Here is a 13,133-nt window from a genome sequence, read left to right on the forward strand (position 1 = left end):
TTTATATATATTTGATACTCATTAAAGTAACTATTTTAAATGAAAATACAATAAATCTAACATTTAATTATAACTTTGTATATTCCAGAAAGTGAAACATATACAATGATTAACAATTTTGAAATGGAAAACATTAAAAATATGCTTTTTGAAAAATGTAAAATAATATTTAGTATAAATAAAACATAAATATGCTTGAAATAATTCTCCACTAGCTACAGTAACTGGCAACGTTAAAAAAATTCCTAACGCTGCTTCCAAATTCGGATTGGGCTGAACTAAATTATAACCGTGAATTATTTTTAAAAGTTCTAAACTTGTAGCTGCTTTTGTATCTGGAGTTATTGAAATAGCATGATTTTTAAAACTAGATATTTCTGACTAAATTTCTTCAGCGCTCATATCATTCGGAAATTTAAGTGCTAAGCTGCTGCCTTTAAATTACTTATTATTTCAATCTAATGACATTAATTGTTCACCGGTTAGAAACTGAAAACCAGAAGATATTTCATTTAACTTTTCGTATCGCCATTTCAGTTGCGAAATTAAAACGTCGAACACTTCTTTTAATTTGTATAAAAATATGTTTTTCTGAAAAACTACAATTTATATCAATTGATTCCTCGCAATTTTATTTATTAACTTTTCATTTTCGTTTCTCTTCAAATCCTGATGCTATATTCATCTCTAAAGCTAAAGTTTTACATTTTTCAAAAATGCATTCAGAAATATTTTCTCACATTTCCAGTAATGAAAGACATAGTACCTCTATTAAGCGTGCCGATTTATGGACAGTTATAGTTTTTGACTGCAAAGCGTTATTTATTTTTTAGATTTCTTGTAGTATTAAATTCCACGCAGATAATAAACATAAAATTTTTAAATTGTTTGTTTCAAAATGCTGTCATTTTCAGCCCATTGCAAAGATTTGTTTTTTTTTTAGCTGGATTGTTTATAACACAAAATTCTTTTAATATTCACTGATGTATATCGAAATTAAAAGTTAAAAAAGCATAAGTTTTAAAAATAAATTTTTCTGAATTTTTGATCGAATAGCTAATTTGACGCCCCTTGTATTTGTTCACCTGAGTCAAGTGCCTCACGTGCTTCACCTCGTACCGGCCTTGGACCCTACCGAACTACGAAGGCGAAGTAGCGAATTCTCGGTAGTTCTTGGAAGAATGACTGCAGACGAAGGATCTAACAACCATTTTATTTTCACTCGGTGCTCAGAAATTTAACCATCACTTGTGGGTAAGTAACTTGAATACAAAATAGTATGTACAATCACAATGAATTAAATTTTAGCCACACGGCTGCCCCTACTCAACCTAAACCGCTTGATCGGCTGCACACAGCAAAGCCGACCCTAGAATATCGATATAATCTAAAGTAAGTAATTAGCTAGCACCTACTATTCAACTGTAGAGATACTTTCAGACACGCGGCATAATTTCAGAACTAACTCTCCTACTGCGAACTCTTCAACTTCTGCTACTTAAATACTATTTTCGAACTCACTTAGATTTGTATATACATCATTTAAATTTGCATTCTGGCCGGAACTTGAAATCAGAAGGGAAAGGAAAGTTTCTTAAATAAAAATAATTGGTTAGAACAAAATAATGCTACTTAAATACTATTTTCGAACTCACTTAGATTTGTATATACATCATTTAAATTTGCATTCTGGCCGGAACTTGAAATCAGAAGGGAAAGGAAAGTTTCTTAAATAAAAATAATTGGTTAGAACAAAATAATGCTACTTAAATACTATTTTCGAACTCACTTAGATTTGTATATACATCATTTAAATTTGCATTCTGGCCGGAACTTGAAATCAGAAGGGAAAGGAAAGTTTCTTAAATAAAAATAATTGGTTAGAACAAAATAATGCTACTTAAATACTATTTTCGAACTCACTTAGATTTGTATATACATCATTTAAATTTGCATTCTGGCCGGAACTTGAAATCAGAAGGGAAAGGAAAGTTTCTTAAATAAAAATAATTGGTTAGAACAAAATAATGCTACTTAAATACTATTTTCGAACTCACTTAGATTTGTATATACATCATTTAAATTTGCATTCTGGCCGGAACTTGAAATCAGAAGGGAAAGGAAAGTTTCTTAAATAAAAATAATTGGTTAGAACAAAATAATGCTACTTAAATACTATTTTCGAACTCACTTAGATTTGTATATACATCATTTAAATTTGCATTCTGGCCGGAACTTGAAATCAGAAGGGAAAGGAAAGTTTCTTAAATAAAAATAATTGGTTAGAACAAAATAATGCTACTTAAATACTATTTTCGAACTCACTTAGATTTGTATATACATCATTTAAATTTGCATTCTGGCCGGAACTTGAAATCAGAAGGGAAAGGAAAGTTTCTTAAATAAAAATAATTGGTTAGAACAAAATAATGCTACTTAAATACTATTTTCGAACTCACTTAGATTTGTATATACATCATTTAAATTTGCATTCTGGCCGGAACTTGAAATCAGAAGGGAAAGGAAAGTTTCTTAAATAAAAATAATTGGTTAGAACAAAATAATGCTACTTAAATACTATTTTCGAACTCACTTAGATTTGTATATACATCATTTAAATTTGCATTCTGGCCGGAACTTGAAATCAGAAGGGAAAGGAAAGTTTCTTAAATAAAAATAATTGGTTAGAACAAAATAATGCTACTTAAATACTATTTTCGAACTCACTTAGATTTGTATATACATCATTTAAATTTGCATTCTGGCCGGAACTTGAAATCAGAAGGGAAAGGAAAGTTTCTTAAATAAAAATAATTGGTTAGAACAAAATAATGCTACTTAAATACTATTTTCGAACTCACTTAGATTTGTATATACATCATTTAAATTTGCATTCTGGCCGGAACTTGAAATCAGAAGGGAAAGGAAAGTTTCTTAAATAAAAATAATTGGTTAGAACAAAATAATGCTACTTAAATACTATTTTCGAACTCACTTAGATTTGTATATACATCATTTAAATTTGCATTCTGGCCGGAACTTGAAATCAGAAGGGAAAGGAAAGTTTCTTAAATAAAAATAATTGGTTAGAACAAAATAATGCTACTTAAATACTATTTTCGAACTCACTTAGATTTGTATATACATCATTTAAATTTGCATTCTGGCCGGAACTTGAAATCAGAAGGGAAAGGAAAGTTTCTTAAATAAAAATAATTGGTTAGAACAAAATAATGCTACTTAAATACTATTTTCGAACTCACTTAGATTTGTATATACATCATTTAAATTTGCATTCTGGCCGGAACTTGAAATCAGAAGGGAAAGGAAAGTTTCTTAAATAAAAATAATTGGTTAGAACAAAATAATGCTACTTAAATACTATTTTCGAACTCACTTAGATTTGTATATACATCATTTAAATTTGCATTCTGGCCGGAACTTGAAATCAGAAGGGAAAGGAAAGTTTCTTAAATAAAAATAATTGGTTAGAACAAAATAATGCTACTTAAATACTATTTTCGAACTCACTTAGATTTGTATATACATCATTTAAATTTGCATTCTGGCCGGAACTTGAAATCAGAAGGGAAAGGAAAGTTTCTTAAATAAAAATAATTGGTTAGAACAAAATAATGCTACTTAAATACTATTTTCGAACTCACTTAGATTTGTATATACATCATTTAAATTTGCATTCTGGCCGGAACTTGAAATCAGAAGGGAAAGGAAAGTTTCTTAAATAAAAATAATTGGTTAGAACAAAATAATGCTACTTAAATACTATTTTCGAACTCACTTAGATTTGTATATACATCATTTAAATTTGCATTCTGGCCGGAACTTGAAATCAGAAGGGAAAGGAAAGTTTCTTAAATAAAAATAATTGGTTAGAACAAAATAATGCTACTTAAATACTATTTTCGAACTCACTTAGATTTGTATATACATCATTTAAATTTGCATTCTGGCCGGAACTTGAAATCAGAAGGGAAAGGAAAGTTTCTTAAATAAAAATAATTGGTTAGAACAAAATAATGCTACTTAAATACTATTTTCGAACTCACTTAGATTTGTATATACATCATTTAAATTTGCATTCTGGCCGGAACTTGAAATCAGAAGGGAAAGGAAAGTTTCTTAAATAAAAATAATTGGTTAGAACAAAATAATGCTACTTAAATACTATTTTCGAACTCACTTAGATTTGTATATACATCATTTAAATTTGCATTCTGGCCGGAACTTGAAATCAGAAGGGAAAGGAAAGTTTCTTAAATAAAAATAATTGGTTAGAACAAAATAATGCTACTTAAATACTATTTTCGAACTCACTTAGATTTGTATATACATCATTTAAATTTGCATTCTGGCCGGAACTTGAAATCAGAAGGGAAAGGAAAGTTTCTTAAATAAAAATAATTGGTTAGAACAAAATAATGCTACTTAAATACTATTTTCGAACTCACTTAGATTTGTATATACATCATTTAAATTTGCATTCTGGCCGGAACTTGAAATCAGAAGGGAAAGGAAAGTTTCTTAAATAAAAATAATTGGTTAGAACAAAATAATGCTACTTAAATACTATTTTCGAACTCACTTAGATTTGTATATACATCATTTAAATTTGCATTCTGGCCGGAACTTGAAATCAGAAGGGAAAGGAAAGTTTCTTAAATAAAAATAATTGGTTAGAACAAAATAATGCTACTTAAATACTATTTTCGAACTCACTTAGATTTGTATATACATCATTTAAATTTGCATTCTGGCCGGAACTTGAAATCAGAAGGGAAAGGAAAGTTTCTTAAATAAAAATAATTGGTTAGAACAAAATAATGCTACTTAAATACTATTTTCGAACTCACTTAGATTTGTATATACATCATTTAAATTTGCATTCTGGCCGGAACTTGAAATCAGAAGGGAAAGGAAAGTTTCTTAAATAAAAATAATTGGTTAGAACAAAATAATGCTACTTAAATACTATTTTCGAACTCACTTAGATTTGTATATACATCATTTAAATTTGCATTCTGGCCGGAACTTGAAATCAGAAGGGAAAGGAAAGTTTCTTAAATAAAAATAATTGGTTAGAACAAAATAATGCTACTTAAATACTATTTTCGAACTCACTTAGATTTGTATATACATCATTTAAATTTGCATTCTGGCCGGAACTTGAAATCAGAAGGGAAAGGAAAGTTTCTTAAATAAAAATAATTGGTTAGAACAAAATAATGCTACTTAAATACTATTTTCGAACTCACTTAGATTTGTATATACATCATTTAAATTTGCATTCTGGCCGGAACTTGAAATCAGAAGGGAAAGGAAAGTTTCTTAAATAAAAATAATTGGTTAGAACAAAATAATGCTACTTAAATACTATTTTCGAACTCACTTAGATTTGTATATACATCATTTAAATTTGCATTCTGGCCGGAACTTGAAATCAGAAGGGAAAGGAAAGTTTCTTAAATAAAAATAATTGGTTAGAACAAAATAATGCTACTTAAATACTATTTTCGAACTCACTTAGATTTGTATATACATCATTTAAATTTGCATTCTGGCCGGAACTTGAAATCAGAAGGGAAAGGAAAGTTTCTTAAATAAAAATAATTGGTTAGAACAAAATAATGCTACTTAAATACTATTTTCGAACTCACTTAGATTTGTATATACATCATTTAAATTTGCATTCTGGCCGGAACTTGAAATCAGAAGGGAAAGGAAAGTTTCTTAAATAAAAATAATTGGTTAGAACAAAATAATGCTACTTAAATACTATTTTCGAACTCACTTAGATTTGTATATACATCATTTAAATTTGCATTCTGGCCGGAACTTGAAATCAGAAGGGAAAGGAAAGTTTCTTAAATAAAAATAATTGGTTAGAACAAAATAATGCTACTTAAATACTATTTTCGAACTCACTTAGATTTGTATATACATCATTTAAATTTGCATTCTGGCCGGAACTTGAAATCAGAAGGGAAAGGAAAGTTTCTTAAATAAAAATAATTGGTTAGAACAAAATAATGCTACTTAAATACTATTTTCGAACTCACTTAGATTTGTATATACATCATTTAAATTTGCATTCTGGCCGGAACTTGAAATCAGAAGGGAAAGGAAAGTTTCTTAAATAAAAATAATTGGTTAGAACAAAATAATGCTACTTAAATACTATTTTCGAACTCACTTAGATTTGTATATACATCATTTAAATTTGCATTCTGGCCGGAACTTGAAATCAGAAGGGAAAGGAAAGTTTCTTAAATAAAAATAATTGGTTAGAACAAAATAATGCTACTTAAATACTATTTTCGAACTCACTTAGATTTGTATATACATCATTTAAATTTGCATTCTGGCCGGAACTTGAAATCAGAAGGGAAAGGAAAGTTTCTTAAATAAAAATAATTGGTTAGAACAAAATAATGCTACTTAAATACTATTTTCGAACTCACTTAGATTTGTATATACATCATTTAAATTTGCATTCTGGCCGGAACTTGAAATCAGAAGGGAAAGGAAAGTTTCTTAAATAAAAATAATTGGTTAGAACAAAATAATGCTACTTAAATACTATTTTCGAACTCACTTAGATTTGTATATACATCATTTAAATTTGCATTCTGGCCGGAACTTGAAATCAGAAGGGAAAGGAAAGTTTCTTAAATAAAAATAATTGGTTAGAACAAAATAATGCTACTTAAATACTATTTTCGAACTCACTTAGATTTGTATATACATCATTTAAATTTGCATTCTGGCCGGAACTTGAAATCAGAAGGGAAAGGAAAGTTTCTTAAATAAAAATAATTGGTTAGAACAAAATAATGCTACTTAAATACTATTTTCGAACTCACTTAGATTTGTATATACATCATTTAAATTTGCATTCTGGCCGGAACTTGAAATCAGAAGGGAAAGGAAAGTTTCTTAAATAAAAATAATTGGTTAGAACAAAATAATGCTACTTAAATACTATTTTCGAACTCACTTAGATTTGTATATACATCATTTAAATTTGCATTCTGGCCGGAACTTGAAATCAGAAGGGAAAGGAAAGTTTCTTAAATAAAAATAATTGGTTAGAACAAAATAATGCTACTTAAATACTATTTTCGAACTCACTTAGATTTGTATATACATCATTTAAATTTGCATTCTGGCCGGAACTTGAAATCAGAAGGGAAAGGAAAGTTTCTTAAATAAAAATAATTGGTTAGAACAAAATAATGCTACTTAAATACTATTTTCGAACTCACTTAGATTTGTATATACATCATTTAAATTTGCATTCTGGCCGGAACTTGAAATCAGAAGGGAAAGGAAAGTTTCTTAAATAAAAATAATTGGTTAGAACAAAATAATGCTACTTAAATACTATTTTCGAACTCACTTAGATTTGTATATACATCATTTAAATTTGCATTCTGGCCGGAACTTGAAATCAGAAGGGAAAGGAAAGTTTCTTAAATAAAAATAATTGGTTAGAACAAAATAATGCTACTTAAATACTATTTTCGAACTCACTTAGATTTGTATATACATCATTTAAATTTGCATTCTGGCCGGAACTTGAAATCAGAAGGGAAAGGAAAGTTTCTTAAATAAAAATAATTGGTTAGAACAAAATAATGCTACTTAAATACTATTTTCGAACTCACTTAGATTTGTATATACATCATTTAAATTTGCATTCTGGCCGGAACTTGAAATCAGAAGGGAAAGGAAAGTTTCTTAAATAAAAATAATTGGTTAGAACAAAATAATGCTACTTAAATACTATTTTCGAACTCACTTAGATTTGTATATACATCATTTAAATTTGCATTCTGGCCGGAACTTGAAATCAGAAGGGAAAGGAAAGTTTCTTAAATAAAAATAATTGGTTAGAACAAAATAATGCTACTTAAATACTATTTTCGAACTCACTTAGATTTGTATATACATCATTTAAATTTGCATTCTGGCCGGAACTTGAAATCAGAAGGGAAAGGAAAGTTTCTTAAATAAAAATAATTGGTTAGAACAAAATAATGCTACTTAAATACTATTTTCGAACTCACTTAGATTTGTATATACATCATTTAAATTTGCATTCTGGCCGGAACTTGAAATCAGAAGGGAAAGGAAAGTTTCTTAAATAAAAATAATTGGTTAGAACAAAATAATGCTACTTAAATACTATTTTCGAACTCACTTAGATTTGTATATACATCATTTAAATTTGCATTCTGGCCGGAACTTGAAATCAGAAGGGAAAGGAAAGTTTCTTAAATAAAAATAATTGGTTAGAACAAAATAATGCTACTTAAATACTATTTTCGAACTCACTTAGATTTGTATATACATCATTTAAATTTGCATTCTGGCCGGAACTTGAAATCAGAAGGGAAAGGAAAGTTTCTTAAATAAAAATAATTGGTTAGAACAAAATAATGCTACTTAAATACTATTTTCGAACTCACTTAGATTTGTATATACATCATTTAAATTTGCATTCTGGCCGGAACTTGAAATCAGAAGGGAAAGGAAAGTTTCTTAAATAAAAATAATTGGTTAGAACAAAATAATGCTACTTAAATACTATTTTCGAACTCACTTAGATTTGTATATACATCATTTAAATTTGCATTCTGGCCGGAACTTGAAATCAGAAGGGAAAGGAAAGTTTCTTAAATAAAAATAATTGGTTAGAACAAAATAATGCTACTTAAATACTATTTTCGAACTCACTTAGATTTGTATATACATCATTTAAATTTGCATTCTGGCCGGAACTTGAAATCAGAAGGGAAAGGAAAGTTTCTTAAATAAAAATAATTGGTTAGAACAAAATAATGCTACTTAAATACTATTTTCGAACTCACTTAGATTTGTATATACATCATTTAAATTTGCATTCTGGCCGGAACTTGAAATCAGAAGGGAAAGGAAAGTTTCTTAAATAAAAATAATTGGTTAGAACAAAATAATGCTACTTAAATACTATTTTCGAACTCACTTAGATTTGTATATACATCATTTAAATTTGCATTCTGGCCGGAACTTGAAATCAGAAGGGAAAGGAAAGTTTCTTAAATAAAAATAATTGGTTAGAACAAAATAATGCTACTTAAATACTATTTTCGAACTCACTTAGATTTGTATATACATCATTTAAATTTGCATTCTGGCCGGAACTTGAAATCAGAAGGGAAAGGAAAGTTTCTTAAATAAAAATAATTGGTTAGAACAAAATAATGCTACTTAAATACTATTTTCGAACTCACTTAGATTTGTATATACATCATTTAAATTTGCATTCTGGCCGGAACTTGAAATCAGAAGGGAAAGGAAAGTTTCTTAAATAAAAATAATTGGTTAGAACAAAATAATGCTACTTAAATACTATTTTCGAACTCACTTAGATTTGTATATACATCATTTAAATTTGCATTCTGGCCGGAACTTGAAATCAGAAGGGAAAGGAAAGTTTCTTAAATAAAAATAATTGGTTAGAACAAAATAATGCTACTTAAATACTATTTTCGAACTCACTTAGATTTGTATATACATCATTTAAATTTGCATTCTGGCCGGAACTTGAAATCAGAAGGGAAAGGAAAGTTTCTTAAATAAAAATAATTGGTTAGAACAAAATAATGCTACTTAAATACTATTTTCGAACTCACTTAGATTTGTATATACATCATTTAAATTTGCATTCTGGCCGGAACTTGAAATCAGAAGGGAAAGGAAAGTTTCTTAAATAAAAATAATTGGTTAGAACAAAATAATGCTACTTAAATACTATTTTCGAACTCACTTAGATTTGTATATACATCATTTAAATTTGCATTCTGGCCGGAACTTGAAATCAGAAGGGAAAGGAAAGTTTCTTAAATAAAAATAATTGGTTAGAACAAAATAATGCTACTTAAATACTATTTTCGAACTCACTTAGATTTGTATATACATCATTTAAATTTGCATTCTGGCCGGAACTTGAAATCAGAAGGGAAAGGAAAGTTTCTTAAATAAAAATAATTGGTTAGAACAAAATAATGCTACTTAAATACTATTTTCGAACTCACTTAGATTTGTATATACATCATTTAAATTTGCATTCTGGCCGGAACTTGAAATCAGAAGGGAAAGGAAAGTTTCTTAAATAAAAATAATTGGTTAGAACAAAATAATGCTACTTAAATACTATTTTCGAACTCACTTAGATTTGTATATACATCATTTAAATTTGCATTCTGGCCGGAACTTGAAATCAGAAGGGAAAGGAAAGTTTCTTAAATAAAAATAATTGGTTAGAACAAAATAATGCTACTTAAATACTATTTTCGAACTCACTTAGATTTGTATATACATCATTTAAATTTGCATTCTGGCCGGAACTTGAAATCAGAAGGGAAAGGAAAGTTTCTTAAATAAAAATAATTGGTTAGAACAAAATAATGCTACTTAAATACTATTTTCGAACTCACTTAGATTTGTATATACATCATTTAAATTTGCATTCTGGCCGGAACTTGAAATCAGAAGGGAAAGGAAAGTTTCTTAAATAAAAATAATTGGTTAGAACAAAATAATGCTACTTAAATACTATTTTCGAACTCACTTAGATTTGTATATACATCATTTAAATTTGCATTCTGGCCGGAACTTGAAATCAGAAGGGAAAGGAAAGTTTCTTAAATAAAAATAATTGGTTAGAACAAAATAATGCTACTTAAATACTATTTTCGAACTCACTTAGATTTGTATATACATCATTTAAATTTGCATTCTGGCCGGAACTTGAAATCAGAAGGGAAAGGAAAGTTTCTTAAATAAAAATAATTGGTTAGAACAAAATAATGCTACTTAAATACTATTTTCGAACTCACTTAGATTTGTATATACATCATTTAAATTTGCATTCTGGCCGGAACTTGAAATCAGAAGGGAAAGGAAAGTTTCTTAAATAAAAATAATTGGTTAGAACAAAATAATGCTACTTAAATACTATTTTCGAACTCACTTAGATTTGTATATACATCATTTAAATTTGCATTCTGGCCGGAACTTGAAATCAGAAGGGAAAGGAAAGTTTCTTAAATAAAAATAATTGGTTAGAACAAAATAAGGTCTTTACAATATGTGTTATTTTTCGTCCTTCTTCAGTGTTCCCAATATAATGGTCACGTATAAAACCATCCAAGTGATGTCGGGAAGACGTTCTTAAAAATTGCCCACCAGGGTATTTATACCTAACATATTTTCTGGTTTTCAGTTTTCATGAGTGCCAAATTAATCAGGTATATGAATTTTTATGTGATGTTAATGTTTCAATGTTAATTTTTTCAATGTTAAAAGTAAAGTGCAGAACGTAAGCTAAAATCCTAATTGAAAAATGTTATTTCACAGAACTACTGCTGCTAATGTATCATTCTTAGCGAATTAAAATCTTTTCTGACACAAAACAACACACGCCAAACAAGCTCCTGCAGAAAGATACATGCGTCAGATTTGCCTATCGACGAGTTTTAAGTTAAGCATTTTTTTAATCTTTAATAATAATGTTCTTGCTTTCAAATTAAGTTATTGTCAATAAAATGTTTATAAAGTATGTAATTCTATTTTCTTCCTTGTTTATTGAAATAATTTAACCTAAAAAAGTATCTTTTCTATGTTAACTAAACTTTATCGGCTGCAGAATTTCCCAGTAGGTTATGAACATATGTTTTACCCTAGATATTTTCATTTTTTTCCCTTAAGAGTTACTGTTGGATGTCAGATGCTCTAAAATATTAATGCAAGCATTTATATAATTACTCCTCATTCAGTTTTCTCTGTTTCTACCTTTATTTTCTTCACGAGACATATTTAAAAACAAAAATCTGTGCATCGTACGTACATCAAAAATATGTGACAAGACACACTGCATAAAAATGGTATATTATTGTGTCACATAACAATAATCTGTATTCCTACAGTGGTCGAAGTCTATCTGATATTAAGAAATCCAAATAACTGTTTGTGCTTCTTTACCTAACAACGTTTGCTATATATTTTTAAATAAATCAGCAAATTTATTTATTTAGAAATATTTCATAACTATAAGTATTATTATAATTAAAAAATATTTCCGAAAAGTAAGATGCAATAGTTTATGGTTTATTTGATTACAGCAAAGTAATCGATTGTTATCTAATTAAGAGAAGGGATGCTATCGTGGAGGACTTTTAAAGGGAAACTGGCTTGTTTCCATGTTACACATGGGGAAAATTACGAAAACGACCAAGCCGTCAGCCCGTTCGCCTGGAATCGAACCTAAGTCGAACTATCAGTGTTCAGCGATGTTACCGCTCAGTTGCTGATAGGAAGTAAGATGCAAAATACAAATTTCCTATAAAATTAAAAAATGAGATTATTTTTTAATTTACGTAAATGCCCATGGAAATTTTTACTTCAATTAATAAAAGAATGAAATTAAATTTTATTCAACGTCACCCTAAAACTAAAAACATAAAATGAGTTTCTATTTTTATTATGTAAAATAAAACAAGGAAATTCTTTATCCCCCATAGTCTCTTTAAATTTATTTAAAATGAATTGAGACGTTAGTTTTTCATTAGATTCAATACTAAAATTAACGCAATATGCAGCAAAGTCCCGGTAATACAGCATATCATAAAAACATACTTCACTCTAGAAATGAATAACAATAATAATAATACTTACGTATTATTATTACTGTAATATGTGCTTTACTCCAAACATATTGTCCTATAGCTTGCAAATGAGTTACAATTTCGAAAACAGCAACTATGACCGAGTATCCTAATCATGATACCATCTACCTTTTTTGAAGTACTATGCCGAACTTAAAAAATACATATTAGCGTTTCCTTTGCTTATCATCACAATATTTGTTTTTTTTTTTTTTTTTTCTGTTATACGCCTTTTATGGGTATATCTTAAGCGAATCTATTTTATAAAGCAAAAATTTTATTAGTGTAGGCATAAAAATATAAAATTACATGCTGATTTCAGTATTCAATAATTCACTCCGCTTTTGCGTTCTTATGTTTATAACAATAAAATACCGTTACCTTTTTTCTGTGGGTCTACATCAG

The 13,133-nt window shown here is 28.2% G+C and overlaps 1 protein-coding gene across 2 annotated transcripts in view; it reads right to left on the minus strand.

The window, feature by feature from the left end:
• Window positions 1-13,133, minus strand: part of LOC118203101 (cytochrome P450 2J5-like) — a 56,455-nt gene that overhangs the window by 27,017 nt on the left and 16,305 nt on the right. The window lies entirely within an intron of this gene.

Source organism: Stegodyphus dumicola, chromosome 7 (assembly GCF_044657685.1).
Source record: "Stegodyphus dumicola isolate Sdum_Otavi_A_Nest chromosome 7, ASM4465768v1".
NCBI classification, from domain to species: Eukaryota; Metazoa; Arthropoda; class Arachnida; order Araneae; family Eresidae; genus Stegodyphus; species Stegodyphus dumicola.